This window comes from Protopterus annectens, chromosome 2.part0, assembly GCF_019279795.1.
Source record: "Protopterus annectens isolate FY-2018-M chromosome 2.part0, PAN1.0, whole genome shotgun sequence".
NCBI lineage: Eukaryota > Metazoa > Chordata > Ceratodontiformes > Protopteridae > Protopterus > Protopterus annectens.
Window position 1 is genome coordinate 1,875,337,086 of NC_056728.1, and position 25,223 is coordinate 1,875,362,308.

Here is a 25,223-nt window from a genome sequence, read left to right on the forward strand (position 1 = left end):
TTTGCAAATGTTTTTGAAGTTTAAAAATTTGTCTTGCTAATGAAGTAATGTATGCAAAGAAAAACTTAGTTTTTACCATATATTGCTGAAATAAAAGACAAATAAAAGTGTTTTCAGGGGGGAAATGTTAAGAGAAAAAGTTTTAAAAACATACTGTTATTTGTCTTTTTCCTGTTCTTGCAAAGTGAACATGTTATTTGTTGGGATATGCCTATCAAAGATGGGCCTCATCTGTGAACAATATGCAGCATTGCTTATGAACCTGAATGATATCTGTTTTCTGCATTTCAGAATAAAGAGATTTGGTTATAGCTCAGTGAAGCCTGGGATAAGGACGCATGGCCGAGTAAGAGTTAATTTACTGGGGTAGGCTGATTGTCCTGGAAAATTTGAGTTACCGTTGTTGAATTGAACATTTTGTACTTCTTAAACATTCTGTACTAGCTGTGGGTTTGAGGTAATTTGTGATAAACATGTTTTTCCTATATGTTTTTCATAGCCAACTGTCAACGGTCAGAAATGTAACAAAAAGTTGTTTTGCTTGCAGTATAAAAGTTGATGTCAGTAAACAAGTTGATCAGATCAGAGGAGATCAGATCAGTCCAGACCGGACATCTTGGCCAACATGCTGTGTAATCTGGTTAGCTGCTAATAAAGGAAAATTCATCGCCTGAGGCAGATGCGACTCATTTGAATTTTTTCTTCTGACAGTATGCCAGATACCATTTCCAGATGCTAGGTATGTACATGCACACCTGTGCCGTACTGCAGCTGTCACTGTGATGGTTGAATGAGAACCATGTAAAATGTTGACATACTCTACTACAAGAACACATGTCTTAGTAAGGAAGCAATATACATAGCATCATCCCATGTTAACAGTCCTATATATGCCATTTACTCATGTTCTTACACATTTTTTTTTTCTAGTACAGGTTCCACACTTACATTGACTGTCCTTCATTTACAACTTTTGTCATTCAGGATTGACTCTGTGTGATACACAGCCATTGCATGAGGAAGTAAAGGTTGTGAGTGTTGGCTGGCATCACTTATACTCTATGTATATGCATAGATTGAAAGGTATACCCCTTAGATGGTCAGCATGTGTGCTGTTCATTGCCTCTTGGCCAGTGCAAGGGCATATTCTGCATACATATATCTACCCACAGCAGCTGGGATTCCCCCTCTAATTCATCACCTACATGCAGATGTGGTGACCCTACCAGGGGTGGTGGAATGTGTGCTCCTACCATTTGGTGTTTCTGCTGCAGCTGTTTTCGCAGGATGATATTGTGTGGGATAGTACAGACTGTAATAATTTCAGCACAAGTACTAGGATCATACTGCAACCCCCACCCCCAGTATATCTAGACACTAAATTTGTGACTTTAGCAGTCCAAACACGCACTCTATGATGTTTCATGTTAAAGCATGTGCCTTATTATAATGGTCCTCTGTGGGTGGGTGTGCATTTCTGATGAGCATCATCAGCCATTTATTATTTTATTTTATTTAACATTTGTTAACTGGTTGGCCCAACTGAGCCACAAAGCCCATTTTCAGTGGTAGCCCGAGGAGAAAAGCTCCAGTGTAATACAAACAAAAATTATAAATGTGCAATTTAAAATTCACTATGATAAGAAAAGAAAACATGAATGATAAACATTAAGAAGAACAAAGCAGTTACAAATGACAGAGAAATCATGTACAAAGTAGGCAGTAAGTAAAATCAAATGAGAAAGATTATGTGCAAATATAGTCACGTCACATATCAAATATCAATAAAAATAAATATTTACATAGGTTGTAGTCACAGATGGAGACATTAGGTGTTGACATGATTGATATGACTTCCAAATTTTAAAAATAGAGTCATGGTAATTACAGCCATACCAAAAAAAAAAAAAAGAAAGGAAGAGATTGAGTAAAATGATAAAAAAGAGTTAAGTAAGATCCTGGCAGCACCATAAATAGAATAGGGAGTGTTTAAGATCTTTTCTGAAATGCTTTATGTGTGGGGTGTTTCTTAAATTTGAAGGGAGTTTGTTCTAGTTGTGGGCCACTGAATGTCTGTATAAGAGTTTGCCAATGCTTTTATTGGGTTTATAAAGAGATGCTAGTCTGAGATACAGAGTGAACAACTGGGGAAGTAGAAGGATACTAGGGAGAAGAGGGAGGGGCATTAGGGAGAAGAGGGAGGGACATGCTGATGGTTTGTAGAGTATGGAGTGAGTGATTTGTAGGTGTGACAGTAGAAGTTGTTGGGGTCGCCATGGTTCCAGTGCTTACCCTGCATCTCCCAGTAGATAGCCTTGTGGGACATCACCCCTGGAAAACCTCTGGTAGAGTTGTGAGGTGTGCCAGATATAGGAATCACGGTAACTGCTGAGACTGTCAGCGCACACATTAAGGATGATTCCCCTAGCATTACACACACCCTAGCATTTAAGAGAGTGGAACCCCTTCCTCTTACAGACCCTTCCCCCCTTTCTTGCTGCATGGCTGGTGATTTGATCTCAGTGTATGCGCAGTCTATGGCATCTAAGACTTCAGGGAATTGTGCCTCAGGGTAGAATTCCTGCATAGTTCTAGCTCTGTCCTTCGGGGGGGGTACAGGAAAAAAAATCTCTCTCTCTCTCTCTCTATATATATATATATATATATATATATATATATATATATATATATATAGTCACTGGCATGCTGATATATACATATATATATATATATATATATATATATATATATATATATATAGCATTCAGAAACTGATGACTGTGACACTCACAGAATGTCTCCTGAGGGTCTCTGAAAGATTCCTGTAGTTAACATTCTAAGAGCTACACATATCTTGGTCTCCACCAGTATGGGTTCTTCTCAGTTTGCCCTTGGTCTCAGCTGGGGATTACAGAAGTTACAGAATTTCTGGAGTATGTCTCTATCCACCCTGTAGTGCTCTACTATTTCCACTTCATGCAGATCATGAAAAGTTAAACAGGGTCTAAATACCCTCTTCTTCCTTAACTGAGGTATTTCAGCAGCAGCAGCACAGAGTTGAGCTTGCTGTACATATACATGCAGAAAAGCAGCAGCAGCTTTCTTTCCTGTGCAGTTTCTGTGTCTGTATTCCAAAAGTTTATGGATTATAGCGCAAATGCCTACCGGAAACATACATGGTTTCTTTATGATTGCTGAATAGCTCTGCCTTCTTGGATTTGTTGATTAGAGTATAATTCAGCTGTTTATACACTCATTATAATGCCTCAATGTTTAGCTGGTTTACTGAATACAAATTGGAGTGCTATTGTGTGCATGTCACACTGTGATGCGAATATGGCACAACCAAATCATGTAGGGTTTATTGAATCCAGCCCATAAACTTTCGCAGACACCATTCTAAAGAGAAACTATACAGAAAAAAGCAAGACAAAACAGAAAGACAAATAATTCAACATGTAGAAATATAAGCATAAAATTCTACAGTTGGACTGCTAATCATACAGGAAGAATTCTATAGATATTATATACAGATACACTTGCAATAACAAAATTCTATAGAGAGATTTCAGTAGATAAGATTGCAGTAACAAAATTCTGCACATGTAATTCTAAACACAAAATTATACAGACTAAATTGAAACACAAAATTCAATCAGTAGGCTTCTTAACACAGTACTTGACACATAGAGTTGTAACAAAACAGTTTTACAGATATGCAATGTCTTTCAGCTTTTCCTTGTTAGGGGTCATCACAGTGGATCCCCGGTCCACACATTGATTAGCAGTGGAGTTTTTACGGTGTTGAGTTGCCATCCCAGCATCCAGCCTTCACAGAAGGCACACACACACACACCTACCTGCATGTCTTTAAAACTCACTTGATCACAGGGAGGACATGCAGACTCCCCATAGAAGGCACTCAAGCCAAGAATTGAACCAGAGAACCTCATCTTGTGAAGTGACAATGCTAACCACTGCACCAGAACTGCCACAGATATATGTTTAAATACAATTTTATAGCTACAAGTCTATACATGAATTTATAGACCAAGAGGTCTACATAAGGCATTCTAAACACCAAATTCTGTATGTAGTGTTTTAAACACAGAATTATATAGCTATAATTCTACTGTTATGATTCTAGATACAGAAATCTAAACAAATAAATATCTGCAGTTATAATCCTAAACACACAAAATTCAGCAGATAAACTATTACATACAGGTCTGCAGAGAGAAATCTCACCACAAATTTTCACAGAAATAATTCTAAACACAATTCTACAGACACAGATCAAGAAAGATACTGCTCTCAATTAAATGCTAAACAAAGAACTGTACAGACAGAATTCTTCATGCTAATAGCTGCAGGCAGAATTATAAAAACAGAGATCTAGAAACAAAAATCTGTTGATGACCTACAGATGAAATTGTAGTTAAAATTTTTGTGATGGAATTCTAGAGACAGAATTATAACTATAAAATTCCTCAGAAGGCATTCTAAGAACAGACATCTAATTATTGAAAGTTACTGCTGTATTTTAAACAGAAAAATCTACTTCTACTTGTAGAGAATCCAGTTAAAATTTCAGGAGGAACAACTTCCTGAAAATACCAAACACAAAAAAATAACAATAAACTTTTTTTTTTCAGGGGAGAATCATCACCCATACCCCGTGTGGTAGACAAACTATCCACATCCCTTAACTTACATATACCAACTCCTCATTTGCATAGACATGAAGAGAGTAATCTCCATAAAGGAAGGAATTAGTGCAAGGGCACACTTAGAAACAACAGTGCTAGTAGTTTCCTATGAAAACAGTGATCAGAATGTTCAGTTTTACTAAGCTGCACTCAGTGAGATGGTTCCTAGTGAATCGTTTTGCATGTCTGAAGAAACTGGCAGATGGCCACCTACAGGCACTATTGATGTTAGCTACTCTGTTTGTTGCAATTTGAGTATTGATTTCAGACTTTCATGGATTTATGGGTTTGCTTACTAGGTTCTAAAGGGTTCTTTGGGGTGTTTCAGTATACAGTGATGTACTCAATCATTTTGATGTTCTGCTTGTCACAGTGTGAACTAAGAATGGTGTTGCCTATTCCATTCAGTGTTGGAGTAATCAGCATTGTCTTACAGCAGCTGTAGCTCTTGGGTTAGAATACTTTTGCTGCATGGTTATTGATTGAACCATCAATGATATTAGCTCATTTCAAGAAAAGAAGTATTATTTTTTGTATGTTAGGGTTGCTACACAGAATTGCTATTATTTTTGTTTTTCATCTGACTGTTTCTTTTACCCTAAAGCTTCAGTGGCAGCTACAGCAGCAGGTTGAATAACTGAGGATACTGTATTGCAATTAAGAAGGGTAGTTTTATACACATACTTGATTTTATGGTGGTCAGAACATGTTCCCTGTTGAGACTGATTTATGTTCCATTCTGTTAATGCAAATCTGTAACCTTAAGCCATTTTAGGAGATTCAATTATTCTGGAAATTACCTGGAGATTTGCTGTGCTGTGTTGGATGTGATTGTCCATGCTCTCTAGCTTTATCCTTTGGCTGCTGCTTCCTGTGAGAAAGATTATACAATTGCTATATCTTTGTAAAGTCTGGGTTTTTGCAAAACTACTATGTGAAGCTGCCTACTGGGTTGACTTCCATCTTGTTCCTTTAATGATTGTGTCTAGGGCTTTGATTATTGCCCATATAACACCCATTTCTGTGTTTCACTACAAGAACCACTGGCTGGGACATTAGATATTCTGGCTGTTTGCAAAGAGTTTTGTGGAGTTTTTATGGTTCGAGATTGTATTACTGTTTTCATCAAGCAGGCTAGCTCATGCTATGGTTTTCAATGTATTAGTTTTTGTTTTTTATTAATGTTTCCAAGTATAACCAACATAATGCATAACTTTGTTGGGATTAAGCTGATTACTTGTCTACAATGACTACTGTTTTCAAAACAAGTTCTTTACTGTCAGCATAACATTTTAAGATTTTTTTTTTTAGTTTTTAATGTCTCAGTCTATATATATTTGGTTTGTGCTGCTTAGTTTTTATTCATCCTACAGGTCAGAAAGGGTACTTAATATGAATGCACTGCTGCCATTTTATATTACACAACTGAATCTGTTTTAGTTTAATACTGTTTTATTATTTTTTTTTTATTATGGGCACTATTTCCACTGGACTTTCTCAATAGAGTAAATCCATATTGCTGGGTCTGTAAACTTCCTTCTCACATAATCTACCTTGAATAGTTTACTACCTCTCCAGTCATTTCCACCTATCTTGAAAACATTGAGATGGTTGACATAATCTGGGCATTACAGGTGTTTCCATATGCATTCCTGTGGTGGGTTTTCAGCCTTGCTCCTACTATCCTAGATTTAAAAAAAAAAAACAGATTATTTATCTCCTAATAGCACCCACAGTTCCTTTTTTTCAATCAAATGCAAGTAGTAGGAATTATCCTCTTACATTCCCTTTTAGGGGAAATTTTGCCACTGAGACATGGTTCAAAGACATTGTTGGCCTTTACTTGGCTTTAGCCATTCCAATACGATTCTCAGTGTTGCAGTGTCCTTGAAGGAGGGAGGACTGGAGGGGTTGCTGCATGCAGTGACCACAGGTTGTAGATAGCTCAGGTTGCCTCTAAGGAGACAGACTGGTTTGAACATATCATTGTTGCATGAGAAAATTATAAGATTCTCCTTCTCTACTTCCCACTAGGTTGTCAAGGACATTCGTTTAGAAGATCACTAATTTCCTTGTTGACATGCTCATTACTCACCAGCACTTAGCTTTGTTTGGTGATTTCAACCACAGGGAAGATAATGAGTCAGATAATGTGTCAGTGACTCTTGCCAAATTAATTTAGATGCATTATGAAAGGTTTTAGGTTTCTTCAGGTCATTACCTCTGCAATGCAAAGCTTAGGCCATAGTGTAGAATTATTCTTCCTTCTGGATATAAATGCATCAGACTTAGTAGTTTAACTACTCTTCTGGTCTAAAAATGTCCTAATTCTCTTCTGCCCAGGACTTCCACACTGTAGTCCCTCCAATGAGAACATCAGGTGACTCATTCTGCTAATCACTTTGGCTTAGAAATATTTTCATCCACAATCCTTCAGTTCCTATCAGAAGATGACTCTGATTCTCTGATTGTTATTTTTACTGAATATAATGGGTCATTGCTCCTGGCTCTAGTCACTCTAGTCATAAGTTATGTAAGCCTAGTATATTCTAAAATCATGGTCTCTGGGGTGATCAGTCTTCATCTTCTACATCAACATTGACGCAGGTTGGAAAGTCACTGAGACCATGCAGGTATCTGAAGTGGCTAACGTGCATTATGCAACAGACCAGGATGGGATTTCTCATATAAAACCTCACAAACTAACTTTACCCCTTATCTCTCCCTATATTCCCAGATCACCTCAGGGTGGGAGTTTGGTGTAATGGTTAAGGTGTTTACCTTACAGACACAAGGTGCAGGATTTGACTCTTACATGGGTTAACTGGCTAGGCTTAAAATGGTCCACAAGTGCAGTTAGCCTAGTACTAACCTATAAATCATGTACCCACATCTATACTGCCAAATCTTCCACTAAGGCCTCAAAGTATGTTCAAAGGCCAAGAATACTGTGTCTATGTGCCAGATAATGCACCAACACCTATCAAACTCTCAAATGAAGCTCTTCAATATTAGCCTCCAAAAAGGATTTTTGCCAGATGAATGTAGGACAGAAAATAGTCATCCCCTTTCACAGAGATGGGGCTTCAACAGACCTAGGTAATTATAAGCCCATATGTCTGACTAGCCTCATCTGATAGGCTGTGCAGGGAATCATTATGGGATTACTAAATAAGAACAGAGGTAGCATATAAAGTGTTGACCCAATACAGTTTGGCTTTGTCAAGTGCAGATCGTGCCTGCTTAACCTGGTTGATTTCTTAAAGAAGGTTACTCAAGCAATCGATGAAGAAACATCTGTACAAACCACATATATAGACCTCACAAAAGCAATCAACACCATCCAGCACTCAGATATGATTATTAAATCCTCCCAGTTAATATTAATCCCTGTTCAAATTTATGGATATGAAACTGTCTCAACAGAACCTGGGAAATTACTGTAGAGGATCTATCCCCTCAAAAGTCCAGTCACTAGTGTTATACCTAAAGGTTCAGTCCTTAGGCCACTCCTCTTTGTCACTTACTTCTCAGAGGTCAACACTAATGTTAAGGGTTTATGGCTGACAAAGTTTGTTGATGTCTGTAAACCTGGTGCTATCATAAACCATCCAAAGGACACCAAGATCCTTCAAGAGGGCCTTTCCCAAACAGATAGTTGGTGTCAAACCTTGGACTAAACTGAACGCCAAAAAATGTATAATAATCTCTTTGGTAAGCAAGATTTCCCCTGTAAGGATGATATTATTGACACACCCCCTTAAAGATGATCCTTTAGTTAGGGACCTGGGAACATCTGTGGATGACAAAATATCCTTAAATCACTATAGATCCACTTTTGTAAGGAAGTTATTTCCAATTACACAGCTTTTTGGTACAGATATGATGTCTACTTCCAGGAATATGATTATACCACTGTATTTGTCACTTATAAGGCAGATCAATTGAGTATAATGCCCTTTTGGGTATTTACCTGTCCAAACACTTAACAAAATTCGAATGACCGCAGTGCTTTCTTACCAAGAAAATCAAGGGTCTACGTCAAAAATGTACACTGTCTGTCTCACAAACTTGACCCTCATGTTGTTATCATATAGACTATGAAGTGACTATCTCTGCCTTGCATACAGAGCCTCAACAAATTTGATCTTCTAAGATTTAAGCAGCTAAAAAACAACAAGGACCAAGACAGCTAAAACCATAAATTTCATTGTAAATCATAAAAGATAAGCGCTTTCGCACAATTTCTTCATCAGATCAAAGAACAAAATGTGTTTAACTGTTTTAAGTAATGCTTGACCAATCACAGACTCAAAGCTGCACCACACCTCTTTCCTCTTATTCTGAGCTCTTGCTTGTATCAAGTTAATCATTTCAGTGCCTGAGCTTGTGTTCTCTCAAAATGGGTTTTAGGGGAAGATATCCATTCAACCCTGGGGGTTTATCAGCTTGTAAATCTTCTATCCAACAGGCTTCTGCCACTTCTGTTCTATTGCATATATTACCCCGTCTTTTATCTGATTCACATAACTGTAGTACCATAAAAGTAAAGTTATGCTCAGGTTTATACAACTTGTGCTGATATTAAGCACTTGTATTTTTACTAAGTCTAATGTTACTTAGGTGCTGCAGTATGCGGTCTTTTAATCTTCTGTTTGTTTTACCCACATAAAATGAAGTACAGGATCAACATTTGGCAAGATATATCACATTACAAGAGCAACAATCAGCACAGAGTTTAAGTTGGTATCTTACCTCTGTAATCAGGTGTATGAAAGTGTTGTTTCTAGATATTACTTTACAAGCCTTGCATCTCCAGCAACAATAAGTACTAGCCCTTTCACTTGCAGGCAACTTTGTACTGAAGCTGGTAGCTATTTTCTGTAAGTTGCTTAAGATTTTTGTTCCTTTTATACAAAAACTTAGGAAAGTTGCCCACTATCAACCTAAGTTCATCATCGTTGGCTAAAATTCCAGTTGTTTCTCACAATATTGCAGATGCCTTTTATATCACTGCTGTATTTCAATGGCACTCTAACATTCAAGCTGAATATATATACATGTCTATATGGATGTATACATGTCTGTCCTGGAACCCACACTTTAATACCACCACCAAGGATTCATCATTCCCCTCTTGCTCTATGCAGTGAGACCAAAAAGATTGTGACATCATCGGGGGTCAGTGATGGTCCACCACTGGTGTCATCTCTCTAGATCCCATAACGTGTGACTTTGTTGTCTGCATGAAGAATCATGTCCTAGCAGCAATGTCTACAAGTCTCAAGTGATTGGTTGTGGCCTCCAACGACATTGATTATGTTGGTGAGGTCTGTCTATATTTAATTTCTCCACACAGTATTCCCAGAACAGAGTAGGAGTCTCCTTCTATATTGGAGGAGAGCATCAAGGATGATGTTATTTTCCTGCGGGGGAAAATTGTCACCCCTAAGATGGTGCGTAATCTGGAAAACATTGATACACACATGATAAGACTCACGGATGAGCACATTTATACACCTGAGTCAATGAACAACATATGTCAGAACAAATAGTATGCATATCATTAATGACATCATATAACATCTGTAAAGACAACATGACTTGTAATATCTGTACACTTCTTGATTGAGATTAGAACTCTTGACATTATATTATTATGTTAAATACAGTCCCAAAGACAAGAGCATCATGACACCATAGTCTGCTTGCATTTCACATTACAATACTAAATCACTTGGTGATGTATAATTTCAGGGAATAATTGTCCTCCTACATACCTTTCTGTGTCCATAATGTACAGCAAGATATATGATTCTGTTCACACAAAGTGGATGTTACAAGTCACGTTCCCCCCGTATGAGGAATGGCTTATCTCATTTACTGCTAATTTCTCAGAACACAGTGCTGATGGGAATGTAATTTGAAAACAGTTTAGCTACATGAGCAGCACGTGTTCACAGTTTGCAATATTAAGCCAAGATCATTCTTAGTATACCATCATCCATTAGGATGATGTCATCACATTAACTCTTTTCATAGCCTGGAAAGCATGCTTAAGGTGTGTTAGGCAGGCAGATAAGTCTATAGGTGAGAGTTTGCATGTAAGTTACATGCATCAGCAGGTTTGAATCTCTTGACTTCCAATCTGTACTCAAAGATGTTAACACCCGAATGTTAGAATATCAACTGAGTGTTGCCCTAAACTAAGGGTCTTTACAATAACACTCTACAAAATGTGCTGTGAAATGTTTATCCTTGTTATTTAATTAATAACTGTTAAATGTTTTCTTTATTTCAGATGACAAAGACAGCACTTGGAAGAGAGTAACAAGCAGATCCACAGGCTTGAAGAGCAATGGAGGGAGAGAGGTATCTTGAATATTTCACATATATTATGAAGTGAGATGCATATTCCATTGTTTTCAGGCTTGTAATTAAAAAAAATACGTAGTGGTGCTGCTGTAGCGTTGTCGCCTCACAGCAAGACGTTGTCCCGTTCGATTCTCAGCTAGAGCGTCTTCTGTGTGGAGGCATGTGTGAATGAGCGTGCCTTTGTTGAAGGTTGTGCATCAGGGCTGGTAACTCAGCATGTAAAAATCCACTACCAAACATTAGCGGACCGGAGTTCCACTGTGGCAACCCCTAACCATAAGCTGAAAGACACAACAACATTGTTTAGAATGCAGGAATACCATCATACATCAGTAAGGTAAGTGAAATCAGTAAACGGTAGCTTTCATTACAATTGTGTATAAAAGTTAAGGTGTTGATGTATGTTGTAGTTTTCAACCATTTTGTCAGCATGCATTTTTGAGAAATACATCCACAAAATAAAGAACAGCTTGTTGTGTGCATCTGATACACAGGCTATAATGTGAATGGTGTACATGCAAGTTTGATTGCTGTGATTACTGTTTGTGATGCATGGTTTGGCATACTTGTATGTCTGGCTATGTTTGCTGATGTTTGATCTGTTGTGCTTAGCCTGCCTGTTCATAGAATGAGCGGGCATCTATGATGACAGTGTTAACACACTGTTTTCAGACTGTGTGGCATGGCCTTCAATACAACTTTAGTATTGCATTTGCCTCACACAGTGTGTGTTTGTATAAACAGTGCTATAGCCTCGATTGGCTGTCACTACAGCAGGTACCCGTTTGATATCAGCAGCTCATAATGAGTACACCCTGTAGGTCAATATTGGTATTGTTTCTGATTGCTTCTGTCTCCAAACCCATTTAGAAAAACATTGCTATAACTAGGTTGACTTACACTTGAACAGGTACCTATTTGATAGCAGCAGTTCATAATGAGCAAACCCCACAGGTAAACACTGGTACTTTTTCTGTCTCTGCAAACACTTTTTTTAAAAACACTGCTATAGCCTAGGTTGACTGACATTTGAGGGGGTACACATTTGACAGAATCAGGTCAGAATGACCACATCTTTCAGGTCAACAATGGTGTTGTTTCGATCTCCAAACACTTGTTTTTATTTTTAAAAAGCACTGCTATAGCCTAGGTTGACTTCAGCGGGTATACATTTGATAGCAGCAGGTCATAATCAAATCAGCAATCATGTTCCAAAATATTTGATTTGTAAGCACTCTGATTCCTGGTTGTTTTGGAAGTGAATGTATACAGTTGTACACATGCAATACTACTATTAACAGATATATTACATTCTGATATGTGTACAGTTCTTTTGATTGAACATATCACATTGTCTTTAGTGTTGCACTTATTATATTTATGTGTGTTCAGCCATATGTCATGCTGTCTGTCTCAGTAGTATGCTGTGAATATTATTTACAGTAGATTCTGATATCTTTCTCTTCATTTATATAATAGCATGTTTGGTCCCTTCATATAAATCATTGAATGCAGACAGTAAAATATGTTTATTGACCATTCATACATTGCCACAATACTAATGACACATATATATGTTTAAGCATATTGAATTGACCAAGAAAGAATACTGTTGTCTTTTTTTATGAGTATGACATATCAGGCTATGGGTAACTCTGTCAACAATAGCTGTGTCTCGGTCCCTGTATAAATTGTCATCATAATAATATTGTGTTGTGCTCTGATTTTTATAGGATTGCTCTGTGTGATAGGCATTTTGTTTTCTTTTCTGTTGTAATTTGCAATTAATCTTTACAGAGCTTGATAACCGTGCACATTCACCAATCTGAAGACGAGGATATGCATGTGCAAGGCCACTACCTGAGTCATCAGAAGAATATGGTGATGATGACAACAATGGCAAAGAACCTGGACCTTCCCCTGATTGAGCCATCCTGCCTGCACCCCAGAGAAGAAGTGACCATCGCCATGATACAGACAATTTTTGGGAGGAGATCAAAGAGGTCATTACTGATACATTCCAAATACATGTGAGGGACATGATGAGGAATGACTTTGATGAGATGGCAAAGGCTTTGTGCGATTCATTCAGGATGATAGCTTGTGAGATAATTCAGGAGTCTGATCCACATCAGTCTGGTCCCTCCAGTTGGTAGGTGTTGTCTGTGTGCTGCACTTGCATTCTATTGCCAACATGGTGATTTTGACATTTAATTGATCAGATTATACATGCACTCTTGTGCATGCATACAATGTATGTGTCATGCTTATGTGTTATTATCGTATGACATTTACTTTGGTTTCATAGGTTCATAGGTGTGTACTAGGCTAATGGCCCTGGAACCTTTACAAGCCTAGCCCATAGAAGTGCCCTGGCATCATGCTGCCCGACGTTAGTTTCCAGTGCCTCTATCAAGTAGAGCCACTGGAGTGATCTCCAGGATGAACTTTCTATTTCCCATTCACTCATCAAGATTTCTCTTGAAGAGGACCAGTGAGGTGCTCTGCTTGACATGTATGGGAAGTCTATTCCAGAGCATGGGCAGTCTTTGTGTTATGGACCTGTCCTTCCAGAATATTCTGTTGATTGTGGTAATGAGGTTGAGGTCTCTGGAGCATGTGGTGTGGAGGGAATGGGATTTCTTTAGATGTAGCATTTCTAACAGAGCTGGGTCAGACATGGCTTTGTAAGTCAAGCAGAAATTGCCTCTTAATAGATGATATGAGACAGAGAATAGCTGGAGTTTTTTGAGTCTGTCCATGTAGGACATGTGTTTATGGCCTAGGATCCTCTTTGTGAGGTACTTTTGTGGTCTTTCCAGCTGTTGCATGTGTCTAGTGAGGGACATGCCAAATGCAGCATGATAATCAATGATTGACCTAATGAGGGAAGAGTAGAGAGAGATGATGACCTCTTTCTTCCTGGATGCAAAATCCTTGCTAATGAGATGTGCCACATAGGACATTTTGACCACAGTGGCAATGTGGTGGTCGAAGGAGAAGTTGCTGTCAAGCTGTGTCCCCAGATCTCTTGCAATGCCTTCAGTGTTCAGTGGGCTCCCATTGATGTGGTAATAAGTGGGAACTGAGTTTTTCCCAAAGGGGATGATGATGCATTTTTTGGCATTATGCTTAAGGCCATGGTTTTGACACCAGTCATTGGCCTCAGTAAGGCCTTTCTGTAGGATGTCTATATCACTTGGGGAGTTAATAATGGCTCCCAGCTTGCAGTCATATGTGAACTTGGTCAGCCAGAGTCCCTCCGTGTTGGCCTGTACTTCTGACAAGTAGATGCCAAACAGGAGAAGACCCAGGACCGATCCCTGTGGGACTCCACTCGTGACTCATCGGCAGGCTGACTTGGAGTCTGCTACTTTCACATTGTGGGTTCTATCTGTGAGCCAATTTGCAACCCACCTAGTGATATGGGGGTTGATATCTAGTTTGGTGAGTTTGCCAGTAATTCCTGAGTGGGGAATTGTATCAAAGGCCTTGGCCAGATCCAGGTACGCTGTATCAACTGCCTTGCCCTCATCCACAGCTCTGGTGACTGACTTAAAGAAGTCAACCAGGTTGAGTAGGCATGATCTACCATTCACAAAACCAAATTGCATGGGATCTAGAGTTTGGAGATTCCCTATATCCTTGTTAATTAGGTCCATGATGATGCACTCCATAGCCTTTCATATCAGACTCATCAGGCTAACGGGGTGATAATTCCCAGGGTCTGTAGTCACTCCCCATTTATGGAGAGGGAGGACTGTAGCAGTGCACCATTGTGTAGGGACAAAGCCTGAGGTAAGGCTGTGATTGAATAAGGCATACAGATGTGGTGCCAGTTCACTTTGTAGTTCATGTAGAACACATCCAGGGATATTGTTGGGTCCCATGGAAGCTGTATTCTCAGCCTTGGACAATTCGGCTTTAACCTGTGCTTCAGTAATTCTGGATGCCTGGCATTCCTCCAGTATTGTGATTGGTTCTTTGGGGGGGGGGGGTTAAAGTTGGCACTAAATCTGTCAGCCAGTATGTTGGCAATATTTGTTGGCTCAGTATAGGAGGCACCATTGTGCAGTAACTCACAGAAAAGCTTGGTATTACCTTGGAGATTCTTGATATAACTATAGAAGTTTTTGTGATTGTTTTTAGTGTTTGCTGCAATTCTGCCTTCATAGCTTGCTTTAGAGATTTTGATGAGGGATCTCAACTTTTTGTTGAGGCTAATAAGGGAGTTTTTCCAGTCTTGGGACTTCACCTTTTTCTGCAACAGTTTCTTCCTTCTGTTGTAGAGTTTATTAATGGCAGGGGACCACCAGACTGGCTTCCTTTTTTGGAGGAGAGCGTCTTGATTCTGTTGGGTATGGCTAATTCCATGCATTTATGTACGTGTTCATACAGTGCATTGGTGTATGATTCGGCAGTCAAGCATCTATTTTCCATTGACATGGGTTCCCTGAATTTAGCCACCTCTGTTTTTTGGAGCCCAAAGTCAGCTTTGGAGAAGTTTTTCATGGTGGTTACCTTTGCGGGGGGTGTGGGTGAGATGTGAATTTCCATGGTGATTAGTTTGTGGTCTGATCTAACCAGGGAGGAATTGACTATTGGTGTAGAGCAACAGTTGCCCATGTTTGTAATAACCAGGTCAAGGATGTTGCTTCCTCTAGTGGGGGTAAGAATAAGCTGGTCCAAGGCATTGGAATTTATGAATTCCAGAAAGTGTTGGGCCAGTATATTGGTGCATGAGAAGTTTTATCAGTTGATGGAGGGGTAGTTGAAGTCACCTAGTATAAGAGTGTTGGGTTGGACCCTAATACCTTCCAGTGTGCTTAGGAATGTGGAGCGAGAGTTTTGGGACATAGTTGGGGACCTATAGCAGTCTATGACCTGAATTGCCATCTTACACAATGTTATTTGTATCTGAAGTATCTCAGATGCATTATGCTGGGCTACTAGTCTGGAGGTGAGCATATCCTTCATGAATATGGAGACACTACTGTCTTTGGTGCTTTGTTCCATGTTCTGTAGCTGAAAGGTGTGGAATGAGTTATAGCCTGGTAGTGCAGGGGTGCTTTCTGCTGCATTAAACCAGGTCTCTGTTACAGCACAAATGTCGACGTTCTCCATTTTGAGGAGTGGTTTCAGCAAGTGCATCTTGAGATTTAGACTTCTATCACTGAGCAGCATTATCCTCAGATTGCATTTATTTATAGCTGTTACAGTGGTAATTTGGTCTTTGGAACATTGCCTAAAAAAGGCACTATAGGGGTGGCAAGAGCCTTAGCCAGTATCCAGAAACCCATAACTGACAGATGCAGGCCATCTCTGGCAAGGCATCAAGGTGTGTCAATCATGTCATCTCAAGCAGACAGATACTGTATCCTCTTAGAATGACACCAGAAATGTAGCCAATTGTTGAAGTCAATCATTTTCTGCTTGTACTGCGGTATCATTCTGGGCAATGGTAGGATGCTGCTCAGGGTTAGGGTCATACCTGCCTGGGCCACATAATCCGAGAGCTCCTCCATGTCTCTTTTCATATAGTCCAGGGAGGTACATGTCAGGTCATTCACACCCACATGGACAATGACAGAGTTATACTTGTACTTGTTGTGGAGTGACCTGAGTGCATGTGCTATGTGTCAGATCCTGGCACCCGACAGACAGCTGACTATTACCTTCTCCTTATTCAACCTACTGAATGGGACATCAGTGTGCCTCATTATTGAGTCACCTAGGATTAGTGTATTGTGCAAGCTGTTTTGCCTTAGGGGCTTAGGTTGAGGGGCACACCGTGTAGGAGTGCTATATGTCTTGTGGTTTGTGCTGTGCTGTGGTGGTCGAGTGAGTTTCTGCCTTGGCGGTCTCTGGTGTTTGCATAGATTTCTATTGAGAGCCTCCATTGTCTAACAGACACCATATGTTGCCCCATAGTCTAACACTAACAATATCATATGCCTTGGATGTCTGTTTTGCCATATCAGGTATGTGCAACATACAGACATGTCATTCCACATAGTTTTGGATGACAGTTGTCATAATGCCCCACTCTCATGATGTGGTGTGGTGTCATGCTTTAGCAATACTGATGCCATATGGGATCACATACAGGTATATCCTGTGTATGTGCAGTCCTCCCTTTCTGACTGCATCAAAGAGCAAATTAACATTAATCTGTACACAATATTACAGATTACACAGTCTTTCACAGTACATTACAACATGTTTGTTGTATGTAGCATTTCCACACCCATGATGTAGTGACATTGGTGTACAACGTTACATAAATAGTTGTATACATAATTTGTATTTATTTATTTATTTATGTATTTATTTATTTAACATTTGTTTACTGGGTCTTTTTTCAGTGGAGGCCTGGGGAGAAAAGCTCCAATTATAAGTAGCAAGAATTAAGTAATACAGTATATAAGTTTATACAATTAAAGTAATAAAGAAAAGCACATGTTTTATACAGGTAATCATAGTTGTCAGTTGCAGTACAGCAAGCAGATTGTCATGAAAGGTAAGTAATATATACATGGTGAGATACATAGAAAAAAATAGTTTAGTGGTTACAGCAACTAAAAATATTTGGAGACATTCACAATGCATATGTGCAGACTTAAATGCTGAACATACTATTGTCTAGAGGTGGGTAAGTTTGACTCAGGCATGATTCTGCATGGTTCAGAGAGATGAAGAGAGTAGGAGTTATTTTAATGAATGAATGTTTCTGTGTAGGTGACACTAACTGAGTAGACTTTAGATAACGAAGCTGAATAGTAGTATTAGATTAGTAGTGTTAAGAGTGGGGTTAGCCAGGATGGTTACAAGGGCAAAGCCAAGTGTCTAGTAAATGTGATTTTAGTAGGGTTTTAAACTGTGTCATAGAGTTACTATTGTTATAGTAGATGGGAGGTTGTTCCAAGTTTTAGAAGTATAATAGTAGAAAAGTGATTCACCAGCTGAAATATTGGCTTTTGTGACATGTAGGTGGAGTTTGCTATTTGAGCGAAGGGATCTAGGGGAGGTGCATTGTCTTATAAGATTTTGGAGAGCTGGGGTATTATCTCGTTTGTGTAGAAGCTTAGAGTCAAATGTTAGTTGGTTGAATTGAAGTAGCTGGGGAAGTTCTAACCAACTGAGTTGTTTAAGTGATATAAAGTGGCATGTTTTGTATTTTTGTATGGGGCATCTGCTGCAAATTTGGCAATTTTATTGTAACATGAATTTAATTTGGAGAGGTCAGCTTTGCAGAGACCGATTAGTATAGGGGAGGCATATAGGAGGATTGAGAGGAGGTGTGTATGGGCAGTAATAGCTTTAGTACTGGGAGTTAAAAATTACTTATTCCTGTATAATAGACCTATTTTTTTCTGGAACTTTTTCAAATTTTAGGTTATTGTCGATTTCAACTCCTAACAGTTTGGTATGAATGGATGGGAAGATGACAGTTTGGTTTTTGGAATGGATCATAAAGGATGGGGGGGGGGGGGGTTTGGTTGGGTAGAGAAGAAGTAGTTCAGTTTTGTTGGTGTTTAGTATGAGTTGGGAATCAGTGAGCCAATTTTCCAGAGACAGAAAGGATTCTTGAGTTATGGTATGCAGGTCTTGTAGGGAGGAGGCTGGACATATCAGACTTGAGTTGTCTGCGTATTGTATTACTGATGCATGATGTGTGGCGGTATGGAGCTGATTGGTGAAGAAAAAGAAAAGTAGGGGGCCAAGGATGGAGCCTTGTGGAACCCCTATACAGACTTGGAGGAGTGAAGAAAGTTGTTGTTGCCACAGGACAACTTGTTGGCACTCTGAAAGGTAACTTTGGAACCAGAAAAGAGATGAGTTACTGAGGTTAAATTTGGAGAGGACCTCGATGAGTTTATTGTGATCCACCATTTCTAAGGCTTTAGCTAAGTCTAAAAATATAGCAGATACATATTGCTCATTATTTCTATGACTATTAACCATATTAGTAAAGGCCATGAGGGCTGTTGTAGTGCTGTGATGGGGTCAAAATCCATGTTGAGTGTTTGATAGGAGCTTGTGTGTGTGAAGGAAATCCATGAGCTGAAAATGTATGACTCTCTCTAAGATTTTGGAAGAGGGAGACATAATAGCTATGGGGCGATAGTTGTTGAATTCGGTGGAATTTTCCCCATTGTGAAGTGGAATGATGTGGGAGATCTTCCAGATGGAAGGGACTGTGTTTTCTGATATTGATCTATTTATGAGTATGATTACTGGGTATGCTATTGTGTCGGCTGCAATTTTCAAAACCTCTGCTGGGAGTTTATCTACAGCAAGTGTGGTAGGTTTAAGTTTTTTTAGTAATCTTTTTATATTACTGACAGATAAGGGATGTAGTGAAAATTGAATGGGGTTATTTTTGTGGCTGGAGTTGTGTTGTGGTGGGAGATGGATAGAGTTGTTAGGACTTTTGGAGGTGTTTTGCGAGGCAACAAGGGCTTGGATAGTTTCAATAAAGTATTTGTTGAACTGGGTTACTATGTTGCCGGAGCAAGAGGTTGATGTTTGTACATATGTGTGCACATATATACTGACACAGATATGTAGCTTTGACAAGTGAGCACTCTGTGATGTACTGTTAATGTGCTGTAAAGATGCTCACAGAAGTGTCCTCTGCAACATAATGAGCAGTGTGGCTGACATACACGTTTCCTTAGTTGACGTTTGCATGACAGTATATGTGTAAGAGACTGAAATTTTTAACTTACTTACCTGTGTATGTTGATGTGACATGATTGCACTTTACTATGCATGTGTGCCTTATACATGTCCAGTTTTGAGGACATCAGCAGTCCATCTATAAACCTAACAAATTTGCAGGACACAACTTATACAGCTACTCTCCTACCATTCTGTGGAACAAACTTCCCTTGACCTTAAGAAGCATACCTCAGACCTACAAATTTAAGAAGTCACTCAAACAATACCTAATACACCTCAGGTCATGCCTCTGTAACCCCCCCCTCCCTGAACCTAGTCCTAAGCATCTTTAGAATATAGGGTACTATGGCTTATATTGTTTTATATGGCACACACTTTTTATGTTCTTTTTATTAAGTCATAGTATTTTTTTGACTGATTTTAAGTCTCCTCTGTTGCATAACTGTATCAAGAATTTTTTACCTATATCCATATTTGTCTATATTTCTAAGTAGTGTTATAGTTTGTCTAGTGATCTACCTATCTCTGTATATATTTTCAGCCAGTGTTATAGTTTATGTATTTGGAGCTTTTTTCCTCGGGTCTCCACTGAAAATGGGCCACCTGGATCAGTTGCACCAAACCGGTTAACAAATGTCAAATAAATAAATTAATAAAATAAATGTCTGTGTGTCTTTAACAGCACTCTGTGTGCTTTACAGATGCATTTGCATTGTGTCACCTTACCACGTCCTGTTTTACCTTGATGTGGTCCCAGGTTGACTGCCTCTGTACTACTTTAATATGTCTCTATTGTTTATTGCAGATATGTTTGCCTTTGTCAAAACTACTGTCTATTGCCAGTTATTAATCCGAACTGGTGAACATGTATCAAATGTTTGGGAATTTTACAATGCAGGACATGTGCACACAATCTGTTGGCTAATGCTTGCAATAAATCATTGTTCTCATTCTACTCGTGTGTTACCCACTGTATTTTTTCACATCCATGTGCACAGCCTAGTATGTTCAATATTCTGTCCTGTTAAATTTTTAGCATATAATTACACGCCATTAGTGTATGTATGTGTATTGACCTTGATTTCATGTACATTCCATTTATGCCACTGATACACATGCATACACATGCATACCTATGTGTTCCCTTTGACATGGCATATGTGTGTAACATACAAACATTTGTTGTGTATACCAACTTGTGTATGTAGCAGCCTTGGATGATCTTTTGCAGTAGTTCTATATGACACTGTGCATGGTTGGTTGACTTTCACATGCATGGTCGTAGGTTTGTTTCTGTTTTCTAGAGATATATACCATTACTTGACCTGCATTTGCTCATCTGTGATGTGGCTTGGCTAACATCTTCACGGCTCATGGAATAATTGGATATATGTATATTTATCCAATGTGTACTGTGATCTTAATTTATTACCCTGGAACAAACATGTACCATTGGTCATACACATCCAGGTATGACTGTCACACATAATGCACCATGTGCTAACATGATGGTGCATAGGCAGATTTTTAATTGTGTATTTCACCATGGCTGGTATGCACACCCCCCTCCCTCATTTGACAACTTTCCATTGCCTGTCTTGTGCAGTGTTCTGTCTGTGTAACTAATCTGTCCATAATGTTTTTTTCCAACCTTTGTCCATCTTGCATTGTAGTATTTGCTTTACTGTTATACCTGCTGTGCTTAACTTCATCTTCTCCCATCCCTGTATTTACCTTTCTTAAAAAATTAAAGGAATGGGCCTATTCCCACAAAAAATATTGCCCATGCCCCTTTGTCTTTCCCTCAGATTTTCCTATACCAACATTACTCTTGTTTCACCCTGTTCTTCACCCACACCACATCTTCTTTCTGTTTCCCACTTTCCTTGGGCGCATGTTACTTGTGCTCCCCACACAGGTCCTGAACCCAGTGTTGGCATATTCACTAATCCATTTTTTTTTTATCTGGGCTATTCCTGTTTTGGCACCCTTTATTCTGTGCCTATACATAATCAGACTAGTCACACTTTTTTTAATTTCTCCAAGTCTTTTGAGTTTCTAATACCATGATGGGAATGGACCCCATTCATAAGTCAAAGTACAATTAAAGTTCATGAAATTAGTATTGTTTTACTCTTTTATGTCGATCAGTAGTGGTCTTCACAGCACCCCCAGTGTGCCCAGTAATGACTCCTTCTGCAATTCGTATGAAGTTACATGTATTGGTAGCATATCTAAATATGATTGTAGACTGTTCTTTATAAGACCTGTTGCTCCTATTACCATTGGAACTGTCTGGGTATCTTTCTTCCACATTGCTCTCATTTCTGCCTGCAAATCCTGATATTTTGTGACTTTGTGTCTCTCTGTACACAAGCCACGGTAGTCACTCGGTGTGGTGATTTCAATGATCAATGCTACTTTTGTCTTCTTTTCTTGGACCACTATATCTGGTTTTCTAGCATCTATCTTTTGAAATGTGCTGGTAATGGATGACCCCATATGATGCAGACTTCTTCATTTGCTATGATGCTTTGTGATTCATGTTTCCAGTGATTTTCAGCCACTTCAATACCATAATGTTTGCACAATCCCCAGTGCAACAGTCTTGCCACATTATTCTGCCGTTCGGTATACAGTCCTTCTGCCCTTAGTATGTCACAACCAGCAACGAGTGCAACTGTTTCCAATTTGGTTTTATAAAACCTGCATTTGTCTGTTTCTCCTACATGTTCAATTGACTTTGTAAACCAATGTGTATACACAGCTCACTATCCTGGGCTGCCAATATTAACCTTTCATCTCAGTTTGAATTCACCTCTCCTTAACCATTCCTGTGCTCATTCCTGAGCAACATGAGGCTCTTACAGAGTTTTCTATGCTTGCAACCATATTTATGCATTTTCCACATTTCTTGCCTTCTCATTTGGTCCTTCACCTTATATTCCTTCTTTTGTTTTTTTTTTGGCACATTCAGCTGCTGCCTGATTTTTATCTACTTCTGGTTTAATTTCCATTCCTGATTGACGTCAGTATACTTCTGCTAGATTAAGATTTATTCTCCTCATGTTTCAAAACTTTCACTACATTTGGGTCTTGTGAGGACAGCAGATATGTGTGGAGTCCCACAATTGCAGATCTCTACATGTAATCAATCTCAAGGAGGCCCATCCCTCCTTTGGAACAGAGAATATATCATCTGGTGTAAATCATTTGGTGAGCATGAAGCATCCTTCTTGTTTTCCTATCTAATGTAGTTGACCAGCATCTTTATGAGAAGTCTTAATTATTCAATTAATGAGCAATTTTGTGAATTAGAAAGGAAAGTACAGCCGCACATTATATTCTGTGAAGGATATAACAGCTGGCTAGCTTCCAAATGCAGGTCAAGCAATGGTACATATCTCTCTAGAAGACAGAAACCAACCTACAAACATGCATGTGAAAGTCAAACAACCATGCACAGTGCCAAACAGAAGTACTACAAAAGATCAGCCAAGGCTTGCTGACTTTTCATCTCTCCATAGTCACCTATGTATGTAACCCTATGCAGTAAAAGACATGTTATGTGGAAGGTCTGCCTCATTCAGTCATTATACAGATACTAGTGGATAGTGGCATTTTGTTGGAGGTCACTGCTTCTTTTGTCATTTACATGCAAGACGTTCCATGTATATTAGCCAACTTTTCTCCTTTGTGAGGTGTGAGCCCCATAACTTTTCAAATCTGTATGAACAGTAGCTTTGGGTATGCAGGTGTGTGTGTTACAGACCACACACACACACACACACACACACACACACACACACACACACACACACACACACACACACACACACACTGGGAACCTACCATCATGTAAGTCAATATAGTACATAAGGATCTGTGTATGAAATATACTAATATGCATATCCTCAAATAAGTTAGTCTGTCATTGCACAGCACTATGCTTGATAATTGCAATCCTCAAAAATCCAAGGTCTTCCAGGCAAAGAAAGAGATCTTGTCACAGGCCTGATGTCTTTACATTTCGTGGATGATCCACATAGTTATATCTGACAGGTCCTTTAATGACCATGCGTGATAGGATGTCATCAATATCTTCATATATTTCTACATATTAAACTTCTGTTTTACAGAATTATGTATAGTTATGCCGCATTCAATGAAACAGACTTTTAAACAAATGATCATTCAATGATTTTAACACATCGAGTTTCCAGTCAACAAAACCATCAATCAAACAAATGACAAAAACCTATATATTTTATATGTGTGTGTGTGCAGACATAGCTACACACACACACACACACACACACACACACACACACACACACAAACACACACACACACACACACACACACACACACACACAGACACACACACACACGCACACGCACACACGCACACACGCACGCACATACACATACACACACACACACACACACACACACACACAAGTGTGTTGGCCAACTCAACATTTGTCAGCTCACAAATTATCAACTATTTTTTATTGATACTCTCCAAGGCAAACCTTATCAATCAACTGTATAGGTTAAGTAGGAGTTGACTATTTGTCTCCCCTACTAAACCCATCGTATTGATCAAAAGAGAGTTTCACTGGGTTAATTTTGATAAGAAAACATCAATCATTTGTGAGCCATCATGACATCAGGTCAATAAAGGCATACTCCACTAGCCATATGCCATGTTTCAGACATTAAAGCTATATTTGGATTTGGTGGCCTGAATGTACCCACAAAGACTTAAACATGTAAATATTTATTGACATTCAGAAGCCATGGAGCTGAAACACTGGTATGTCCTTAAGGGGTCATTAGTATTTATCAGATGGGCCTCCACAGCAGGTGGTTTATGGTATTACACGATGAAGTCTCTAGATTGACTGGGTCTTTATTGTAGTTTATATTGAATGGTTTGTTTGTATAACTTTGTTGCCCTTTAAGTGTATATATACAGATACACACACTTATACCACAGAGAAAAGGTCAAAAGATCTAGCAACTGGCAGGTAAAATAGTGTTAGTAGTGCTTATCTACAGATGTAGATAGTAAACAGATTTTGATACTCTTTGGAGGAAATGTGCTGGCAAATGGTGCAATTTATTTGCTTGACAGTTATCTACCATGTAATGTACCAGGCAAGCTTGACCTGTGTGACTCAACATGTAAGCTGACTGCAAATGCACTAAAGTGTTTAGATTAGAAGACCATAAACTGGGATCACTGTGCTCTTAGCCTGTAGGTGTTTTCATTTTAATCTGATATATGTATTTGCTAACTTGAGCGTGCAATTGTGCCTAATTCTCATCTATTTCAGCCATAACCTTGGCCACAAGAACATGGGTAAATGTAATATAAATGGGCAGCTTTCATTATCTAGTTGACCAGCATCTTTATGAGAAGTCTTAATTATTCAACCAATGAGAAAT